Consider the following 11,478-nt stretch of genomic DNA (forward strand, 5'->3'; position numbering starts at 1 on the left):
AATATGAAAATATGATAATGAGAACAGCTGGCATGGGGCCCAAAGCCCCACATTCAATTAACCCCCAATCCTTTTTAAGAAATAATACAGGAAGGTTTAAAACTGCCATTATTTGTGAAACATATCCTCTTTAATTATGGGTTTAGAAATGCACACTTACTGCATCTCTCCCTACACTCTCCACATTCAATCCTCATTCTCCAGAGAATGGCAGACATCTTGCATAAGACCTATTACTGTTGCCCCATGATATTTTCCTGAGGTCATGTTTTTCTCTTTGTGCACACATTTACAAATCTATGAAAGCATATTTCTTGAGAAGAACATCTAAAAGGGAACATAGGGATGTGGATCAATAGGACCCATAGCTTTAAAAAGAGACCAGTGGGAAACTACAGAAAATGTCAATATGAAAACCCTTATCAGCTATACACGATGCTATTTAAGGAACAGGCTTTGCCTTGGGGTTCTCTAACCCAGTTATTCATTAACTAACAGGCAATGCTTGACCTGAGGGATATTATTATTGTTTCAAACTTGGTCTTTTCTTCTTCTCCCAAAGTCTACAACATCTCTATTTCAACTGAACCCTTCTAATAAAATCCTTTTTGTGTGACTATACATTTTCTAGAAAATGATAAATTGTGGGAAAAGTAGAATTTATTTTAAATGTTGTTTGAAGGTTACAATCTTATTAGAAGTCCATGAATTTGAAAAACTTTTAACTATGCAACGTATGACAGCTCCTGTATCATACAGCCCACTGGCAACAAATGAGCTTGGGCCACTCTTTCTGTGAATATCTTTATTCAGAAAAACCACCTAAAGCAATTTTATTTACTGAACATGTCACTATTGTTCCTAAGAATGTTTGATATTCTTTTCAGTTCATACTTTATTAGTTTTTACAAAAGATCAATTGATGACTGCTAAGAACATGAACTAATGAAACGTAACATTCAATTTTATGCACATTTTTCTTTTTGTCGAAAAGTGATGTCTTATTTCTCTTGAATACTATATATCATTTAGTGTTTAACATTTGGTTTAACTGAATACAGATGATGTTTGGTAGTATTTTGAAACTGATTCCTAACCAGGAGATGTTTTTTATGATCCAATGTTTTGTACTGAGAAAAGTTCAAAGCAGTATCTATAGCTGATAATACTATCATGTAGAATTCTGCTTTTCATTTAGTTCCTCAGTTTTGTCCCCATTATTCCAACCTTAAGCAATGAACTTTGAGATGAATTATTAGTAAAAGAAAGTATACATGCAATCAAAGTTGTACTGACAAATGATGTAAGTTTTTTTTATTGTTATGTGGTGAAATGAAATTCTACGGTAAATACGTTTAAATAGTATGTGCTATATTCCACAGCTGCTTAGGACATTGCTTTGTCAGGAAAGAGGTGGATACATAACAATTAGTGCTTCCCTGTACAACACCTATTATGCATGAATAATTGCTCCTTTGCTTGTCTTTTTGGGATATAATAAAGCACTCCTTAGTAAGGCTTGAATGACATCAAAGTGAACAATTTTTGGATTCTGACTGAAAGACAAACGAGAATACTTAATACACAGAAGAGAGAAGACTAGGGGTAATTTAAAAATACGTTATTATGAAAACATTTCAACTCGTTTCATAGGTCTCATCTATGGATTAGAAGAAGGAATGGTACAAGGCCATGGCTTTTCCAAGGATTACATTTCCAAATGTGAGTACTTTGCAGTATACTTTGAAGCATGAGTATTTTAGAGTTTATAATATAGGGAAGTAAATGATCCCTTTTTGTGCACTTATTTGTTATTGTCATAATTTTAGCCTAGGTAGAATGGATTGTCCTCTGTGACTTATATATTAATATTAAATAGTCATGTTAATATTTATTAACTATTTATCTGTCCAACTTTTATTAGTGAAACAGAATTATAAGGAAAACATTTTAGTATTATTAATGAGGTCTAAGTTCGTTGAATATTTACCATCCCAATTTAGCTCCTCTGCAGTGGTGAGACAATACCTTGCCTACTTGGGCAGAAGTGAATTAAATATAGAGTCAAAGGGATCTGAAACAATATGAAAGATGTCACTGTGGAAAAATGGGAGCACAGGGAAGCGTAAGTATTGATAAGTTGTGGCCGTGTAATAATTAGATGACACGGCTTTTCGTCCTACTGCCCGCGCCTCCCGCAGCCAACATGGCGGCTATCCGTGTGTACTGCGGCGCAGCCGCTTCATACCGGCTCTTTCTTGGGGGTAGGGTTAGCTTTGCCCGAGGTCAGGGCCTCTGGAAAGCCGCGGCTGCTAAGCTGCAGAGAAGTCCCGGATGCCAAATAGTAAGGCTTAAGACACACCACAGTTGTAACAACAAGGAAAAATGTTGCAGCCTTAAAACGTGAAACTTCCACAGTGGATTTTACTAAAAAGCAGATTGAAGAATTCAACATAGGAAAGAGACACTTAGCCAACATGATGGGAGAAGATCCAGAAACTTTTACCCAAGAGGATATTGATAGAGCGATTGCTTACCTTTTTCCCAGTGGTTTGTTTGAGAAGCGAGCCCGGCCAATAATGAAGCATCCTGAAGAGATTTTTCCAAGACAAGGACAATCCAGTGGGGAGAAGACGGCCGCCCATTTCATTTTCTCTTTTATACTGGCAGACAGTCATATTATTCATTAATGCATGGAGCATACGGAAAGCTACCAGATGTAGAAAACCGTCAAGACCAGCTGTGAGCCAAAGGTCTGTTTTCAGAAAAAACTAAAGTCAAAGACCCGACTGGCAGCAGATGGCTGATTAAGGAGAAACTGGAAGAAACGTTAGTGGAAAAACTGTAGATCAAGATTACGCACAGGGGGCTTCCCTGGTGGCGCAGTGGTTGAGAGTCCGCCTGCCGATGCAGGGGACGCAGGTTTGTGCCCCGGTCCGGGAGGATCCCACATGCCGCGGAGCGGCTGGGCCCGTGAGCCATGGCTGCTGGGCCTGCGCGTCCGGAGCCTGTGCTCTGCAACGGGAGAGGCCACAACGGTGAGAGGCCTGCATACCGCAAAAAAAAAAAAAAAAAAAAAGATTACGCACAGTTCATTCGGCTGCTGGAAAGGTTATTGGCGTTGCCGTGTGACGCGGCTGAAGATTTGTCAGCAGGTTCCGCAGGAGTGTAACCAACCGAAAAAACAGCTGATTGAGCCTTTGCAGTATGACGAGAAGGGTATGGCCTTCAGCACAGGCCAAGGTAACAGAAAGACTGCAAAGGCGGAAGTGGCTGTTTATCACCATGGAAGTGGGAGGATAGAAGTAAATGGGATCGACTACCTGCTCTACTTTCCCGTAACTCAGGACAGATAACAGCTGATACTCCCTTTCCACTTCCTCATCCGGCTTGGAGAACACCACGTGACCTACACGGCATGGGGGGGCGGGGCAGGCGGGGGGTGCAGGCGCGGACCGTCCGCTTGCAGACGGCTAGAGCCTTATGCAGCTTTGTCACCTAGGAGAAGGTCGAGTGGATACCCAAGCGGGACTGCTTACTGCTGATCCCCGTGTCAGAGAGCGGAAGAAGCCAGGCCAGGAGGGAGCCCCCGGGAAATTCACCTGGAAGAAGCGCTGAGTGTTCTGGGCGGGAAAGGAGAGGGACGCTGTGCACCTGGCATGTGGCAGACGCGCAGGAGAGAGTTGCTGGCCGGGATGAAGCAGCACCATCAGACGTTGGAGTTGTGAGATGATTTATTCTAAACTGCAATGTCGTAAAGGTTACCTTCTAAAAGTAATTATTTAAAACGGTTTAGCTTTGTTCTGCTGCTTTACTTTTAAAACTTTTTCAGATTAGAAGCATAACGCAGAATCTTGGCATATTCGACCTGAAAGGAGCATTTAGCAAAATCCAATCAGGAGACCGCCTTTTGCGGACGGAAAGGCCCAGCCGCACAGATCTGACCCGCCAGAGCCACACTGCTGACTTAATGACAGGACAGACTTGGACTCACTCCCCCTAACTCTGTCGTTTTCCCAGATAGCAGTTGTTACAACATATTTTTCAAAACTGAGGGATGAGAGTGCTTGTTGAGAAGAAAGAAGTCTGTGGAGTGTCTTTGTCAGGAGCTCAGCCGAGTCTCTGTGGAAGACAACAGGCCAATCCCCTCCCCCAGCCCCTGGCAGCCACCATTCCACTCTCTGTTTCTGAGTTTGACACTTTTTTTTTTTTAAAGATTCTACGTTGGGCTTCCCTGGTGGCGCAGTGGTTGAGAGTCCGCCTGCCGATGCAGGGCACACGGGTTCGTGCCCCAGTCCGGGAGAATCCCACATGCCACGGAGGGGCTAGCCCCGTGAGCTATGGCCACTGAGCCTGCGCGTCCGGAGCCTGTGCTCCGCAACGGGAGAAGCCACAACAGTGAGGCCCGCGTAACGCAAAAAAGAAAAAAGAAAATAGGAGAAAACATGTAACTAGGACAGAGGATATTATTAAAAATATAAAAGAGGGTAAATAAGACATGTAATATTTCCTAATAAATCCATTGTTATGAAAAGTGATATATTAGGAAAAACAAATTTCCAGCCAACACTGAAACAAAGTTCACGCCCCTCCCTCTCATTTTTTTAGCTCCTTAAGAAAAACCTAGACAGGCCCCCCAAAATGCTTGTCCCTTCATGCATGCCTATAATAAACACTATGTTTCTCAGCTTTCCTTGCTGTTAGTAGTGTCTTGCTGTTAAGTTCTAACCAAAAGTATGTCAGATCAAGTTATATGTGTCAGCTTCTGGGAAACTTAAGAGTTAGTTTGTACCTTTTATCTCTTCTTTTTTAGCCTCTCCTTTTCTCTGCTGACTTGAACACAGACGGATGTGGCTGGATATGGTCAAGCCAAAGTTGAACATGAGTTGAGTGGAGCAACAGACAACATAGCTAGCAGAACAACAAGACCTAATAAGCCGGGTTCCTGACACAGAAGGTACGACGTCAGCCCTGAAATGATTATCTCCAAACTTTTACATGAAACAGAAATAAACTTTTGTCTTTTTAAAGCCATAGTCATTTTGAGTTTTCTGCTACTCACTGCCAAACCTAAGTTTATTTAATATATTAACATTCTGAGCCCAAGCTCTTGCTTTTTGCTAATAGTAATAATAGCTAATATTAATTGAATTTTTCTTTTCTCCATGCATTGGTCTATATGATTTGTATATATTAATTCATTTAAAATTTACAAGAATTGTATGAAGCATGATGATTGCCCTTATTTTACAGATGAGCAAACTGAAGCTCCTAAACTTTAAATAAATTGACTCAAAGATCAAAAAGTGTTCAGTAGCAAAACTAGGATTTGAATTCAGTTAGTCTGGGATCAGATCACGTAATCTGAAGAACATGAAATCTCTGTACTCAAATCAAGAATTTTCAGAATATTAGAATAAAAATAATTTTATATTAAAGAAAAAAAATCGAGGTTTGACTATTGTTAATAAATACTTAAAGAGGCAGCATAGCATAAAGTTTAAGAACATGGGTCCTAGAGACAAACCACTGAGAATTTAACCTTGTCTGCTTATTAGCTACTTATTAGTTAGATAATCTTGGTCAGATCTCTTACCTTCTCTGAGCTTTGGGTGCTTCATTAATTCAGTGAGGGATAACAACTGTATCACATAGCATTGTTATCCTGAGGATTAAAAAAATAATTAATGTAAAGTGGTTAGCACTGTGCCTGGACCAGTGTTAATCTTCAAAAATAAATGTAAATTATTACGGTAATTCCTGACATCCCAAAGAGAAAAAAAATCTACCACCAAACTTGTGAAAGTTTGACTAAGTTTTTAAAAATTCTTTAAACTCATATTATTTGACTTTTTTTTCTAGGATCCATTCCTAATTACATAGAGTGAATGGCCAGGTTTGAATGCTCTCCTGGCACGGTAGCGAGATATATATTTTCCTCTGCAAATGGCAAAGATTTACTTTGCTATAATCCTTTTGAGAAAAAATAATTGAATATTTTTCCTTCCTACTTGGCAGTCTATGATAATGGCCTAATAAGACATAACGTATAGAATGTGACAAGTGTCAGAGATGAAGTAATTTGTAACTTGAAATAGTAGAAATTGCAATTCAAAGATCTTATATAGTTTTATTCTCTAAACATATTATGGTAGCAGGTGTGCCCAAGAGACTATTGCTGCATCAATTATTAAGCAAAAGTTTACCAGAATATTTTCATCAATTTTATTTTTTGTGTGTGCTTGTTTTATATTTCTAAGTTGAATCTAGTGTTGATTGTCTCTTACCATGTACTAGAATTGCTACAATCAAACCAGGAAAATGTAGATAAAGTGTTTAGAATAGTCCAAAACCATTTGCTCAAAGACCATAGTGACAATACACTTCATGCATGCTGAGCGTTAGCTGTGGATCTGGAATTCTTCTTGTGTTTATTTAATTCTTCTAATTTATTTAATTCTTCTAATTACCCCGAAATAGAAAATTACTACTGTTATTTTACAGATAAGGAAGCCAAATCACAGAGAGGTTGAAATACTTGTTGAAAGTCATAAAATAAGTGGCAGAGCTGGAATTTGAACCCAAACAATTGGTTTCCAGAATCTCCCTTCAACCATCATGCTATCTTGTTTCTCAATGTCTAAAATATAAGGCCAAAAGAAATTTTAAAAAATAACTAACAAGTTAATTTTGGAGTCAAAGATTCTCTATAATTTGTGCTTACATGTGATATTCACCAGCAGAGAAGTCATGTTAAGCCCTTGTTTCAAAAAAGAAATAAAATGGATAGGCAAACTGTATAGGGATAAAAGTCCACAGAAATGTGAAATTACCTCTGAAGATTATGTTCAACCATATTTTTATTATACATTTCATTAACTATCTATAGTATCTTCCACCCTGTGTATCTTGCTTAACTCAAGATAGAGAAAATTCCACACTCTAGGAGCTTTCACCTTGAAATCAGAAGTATAATCAGAACTCAATCAATCAATATTATCATCCATCCAATGTCCTCAATCCTTTAGAGTAAGAACAATGATTGAGTCTGTTTCTCTAAATACTTTGAACTGGTCATTTAAATATAGGGATTTTATACAAGGTATTTTCTCCTATCAGTCTCTAAATGTAAATGCTCTATATATCTGAGCTTCAGATGAACTTCAAACAATGAAATTTTTATCAAGTTTTTTCTGGACTTATAAACTGCTTCAGTACACAACCACAGAGCATTAGTATTTCAAAATTAATATTAGGTATACATTAAGTACATTTTGAAATGCAACATAATTATTAGTATTTTAAAATACTCTGATCTCTATCATTAGCCTTTAAAATGTATTACTGTCTTAAAGAAGCAGAGAAGTAGCACAGTGTAGATAGGAGCCATGTATTTAGGATTAAAATAAAAAGTGTAGGGCTTCCCTGGTGGCGCAGTGGTTGAGAGTCCGCCTGCCGATGCAGGGGACACGGGTTCGTGCCCCGGTCCAGGAAGATCCCACATGCCGTGGAGTGGCTGGGCCCGTGAGCCATGGCCGCTGAGCCTGTGCGTCCGGAGCCTGTGCTCGGCAACGGGAGAGGCCACAACAGTGAGAGGCCCGCGTATCGCAAAAAAAAAAAAAAAAAAAACCAAAAAAATAAAAAATAAAAAGTGTAGTCTTTTGTAAAGGTACATGGTCTGCTGAGATTTTGAGCACTCTAATTAATTGCCTTCTTAGCAAATTTAGTCTTCCTAGTAGCCCTTACCTAGGGATAATTGATAGTTCAAAAAAAAATTAAAATGGAATTGTGACAAAAAAACTTTAGGCTCTTATTGCATTAATGACATTATTCAGAAATATAGAGCTTGCACCAATGTTTTCAGTTATTCAGTAGTTCAATAATTATTTCTGAATTCTTTGGATGTACATAATAGTTACTGTGCTAAAGAGGTTGCAAAGATAAATGAGGCGTGTTCTATACTTCAGGAGTTCAAATTTTTAACAATACGTGGTATTATAGTGAAAATACTTCCCTCATGCCAGCATTTTTCACACTGGGTTATGATCTCTATTTATGTTTCTATCTCTTACGGAATCTCTGCAAGACTGTATTTTCTTCCATTTTGGATCCCTAGCAAAAATCTCTCAGCTTGGCACAAAGGAAATCAAGATTTGGTTTGGCAAAGTAAATAGACACCAAGACACACGAGTGGATGGCCTGTTCAGAGAACAGGTGACTGCCCTACCTGTCTGGAAGGAAAATAGCAGTCATCTAAAAGGTAAGTTAAACAGAAGCCACCTTGATAATATCCAAATAAAATGTCTTGGTAAAATTCCAAGTATTTAAATAACATTATTTTGGGTATCACAGAATATTTTTCTCACAGAAGATGCTGATTATCCTATAAAAATAACTATGGGTTTGTGAGAAACAAACAAAACTCCGTTTGATCAGTCCCAGTTCTACGAAAACATCCTGTCCTCCTACTATAATGAAGACGGCGGTCCCTCCTAGGTTAGCTATGACCTGAATCTAATTCTCTTTTTAAAATCTTGAGTATCAATCCAGAGCACTCTCTTTTTATCTGAAACTTTGTCTTTCTACAGGTACCTTTGTATGAAATTTACACATGCTTAAATCTCTCCCATCCAAAAAAAAAAAAAAAAAAGTGCCCCCTTGATTTCCTCTAGTAATCCAGGTGCTGCCTAGTTTGTGTTCCCTTTTATAACAGCTTCTTAAGGGGTATATTCTAAAATGCTTTTCCTCTGTTTTTTTCACTTCCCACTCACTTTCCAACCCATTCCATTTTAGACCCTTATTACTCACTCAAAGTGCTTTTATTAAAATCACCAGTGTTGTCTTTGTCACCGAATAAAAAGACATTTTTTTAGATACTATCTTGTATGGTCTCTAAGCATAATTTTACCTAACTTCTCTCTCCTCGAAACACTATCCTTCTGTTAAATATCCTTTTCTATAAATTTCTGTATCCTTTTCTTTACATTCCTGTTTGATTCTCTCTTACATACTCTTCTATAGCAATCCCATTTATTCCAAAGGCTTCAATTACCATCTCCATGTCAACAACTCTTATATTGTTATTTTCAGTCCAGATCTCTTTTCTGGGCTTCACATTTCCATATATGCCTGTCTACTTGACATTTCCACTTACTTATCAAAATCATCTCAAAAGTGGCCCCATCTAGCTGTTTAAACTGGAATTCTATGAATCACACTTAACTACATAGCCTCTTACTCCCCACTTCTAATAAAAACTAAAAGCTGGCTTTTAAAAAATACTTGCAGGATTTTATTTTAAATTTTTTATTCTTATAAAATATGTATAGCATAAAATGTTACCATTTTAACAGTTTTTAAGTGTACAGTTCAGTGGCAATAAGTACATTCACATTGCTGCACAACCATCACAACTATCCACCTACAAAACTTTTTTTAGTGTCTCAAATAAAAGCTGTCATTTTAATCAAGAGCATTTCTTTAGGGTCCACTGTTTTTTTCCATATTCATTGCTACCATACTGTGTTATTGCCATTGCTTCCTAAATTATATTTCCACATCTGTACTTCATATTTTAATCTAATCTTCATATTTTAGACTGACCTTTGAAAAGTCTCTAGTCTATATAGATCCCATTGTTTCAGTAAAAAGATTAATGCGTGAAGCACGTCTTCTCTAGCTTTATTTTCCACTATCGCTTTCTGGTTCAATGCGCTTCATTGCTCCATTTACAAATTCCTTAACTTTTTCAAATGAGCTTTGCTTGCTTTCACCATATTTGGTGGTTTTTGCACTTGATATGCCATGTCTTAGAATTCTCTTGCTTGCCGTCTTCCTTTATGCCTATCTACATCATACCTATAGTCAATCTAGGAGACCTTTTCCCAGTTATCTCATGCCCACCTGTTGCTCGCTTCCATACCCATGTGTGAGCCTTGATTTTATCACTCAGTGTTCTTACAAGATCCATGTTTATTTTTATCTACTAGATTTAAATCTTTCAGAAGATTGTGGCTACCACATTTCTGAGACTTAGTAAATATTTGTTGAATGTGTGGCTATTTCTAATATTCATTGAGTGTCTACTATGTTCCAGACACTGTTTTCTGCACTCGAGATACAGCAGTGAGCCAAACCAAGGTCAGCACTCTCTTGGAGATGCCATGCTAATAACATAAAAGATTGATGATACAACAAAATAAATAAATTCATATCAGTTGATAATGTGCTAAGGAGAAATTAAAGCTTAGAAGGGGAGAGTACCTGGGATGCTACGTAAAAAATAGATTAAAGTCTTTTTGATAAGATTGCATTTGATCAGATACCTGATGAAATGTGGTGTCACGGTGGATATCTAAGAGAAGAGCCATCCAGTAAGAGGGATTCTCAAATGGCATGAAGCAGTGTGTGCTTGGCTTGGTCAAGGAGGACTTCCAGGGCACGTGGGGTGGGGCTATGAGAGAGTGAAAAGAGAAGAGCAGGTGACAGGTCTGTAGGACCTTTAAAACCATGGCAAACACTGAGTGAAAGAGCAAGCTATTGCAGGGTTGTGAGCACAAAAGTGACATAATATGACTCACTTTCTCAAAAGAGCACTCTGTCTGCTTTGTAAAGAGTAGGCTATGCGGAGTTAGTATAGAATTAAAGAGGCCCCTTGAGAGACTATTTAAAATGGTTCTGGTGAGTGATGATGATGGTTAGAGCAAAGTGTTCTGAGTAGAATTGATGAGAATGGTTTGATCCAGGATAAATATGGTAGAACTAATAGTATTTGCTGATGAATTTGGTGTGGAATGTGGGAAAATGAAAGAAAATATTTATGATTCCAATATTTTTGAGTTGAGCAACTGGGAGGATGGTGTTGCCATTTACCGAGAAGGGAGAAATGAAGAAGCACAGATTTCATAGTGACAATAAAGAATTCAACTTGGGACATGTAAAGTTTGAGATAATGCAAACATATCCAAGTGGAATCATAAGTAGAGAGTTGGGTATATGAATGAATGAGTTTCACTTACTTTCCATATATTCAGGAAAAAAATTACTTAATATTTTTATGCCACATTTTCTTAATCTATAAATTGGCCCTGCTGGATCGTTTAAAGGATTAAAGGTAATATACTTGCAAATACCCCAAATATGCCAACACAACATAAGCATTCAGTAAGTTTCAGGACTTTTCCCCCTTCAGAATACAGCCTATAAGATAAAGTTTTTGTGAGATACAAATGAGGCATGGGAAAATTTCCACAAACTCAGAAGTATCAAAATGTAAAATATTAGTTCCATTATTTCCATTATCATTGGTAGTAATAAGGTAATAATGTCTTAGTCCATTATGTTTGTTTTTCATACTAGCGATGCTTTTGAAAAATAAAACATGAGGAAATATAAGGTCTATTTCTTAGGCTCTTCGTATAGTAGAAGTCTCAACAAAGAGAAGCTATTTTATTTTCCTGACCTTTATATAACCTTCAA

The 11,478-nt window shown here is 37.7% G+C and overlaps 1 pseudogene across 1 annotated transcript; it reads left to right on the forward strand.

Moving 5' to 3' along the window:
* Positions 1 to 2,206: 2,206 nt before the first annotated feature.
* LOC309968193 (small ribosomal subunit protein uS9m-like) lies at positions 2,207 to 3,618 on the forward strand (annotated as a pseudogene). Its single transcript has 2 exons — positions 2,207 to 2,865; positions 3,092 to 3,618. The product of its transcript is annotated as a small ribosomal subunit protein uS9m-like (transcript).
* The last annotated feature ends 7,860 nt before the right edge of the window (positions 3,619 to 11,478 follow it).

This window comes from Leucopleurus acutus (genome assembly GCF_964270905.1).
Source record: "Leucopleurus acutus genome assembly, chromosome: 11".
Lineage (NCBI taxonomy): Eukaryota > Metazoa > Chordata > Mammalia > Artiodactyla > Delphinidae > Leucopleurus > Leucopleurus acutus.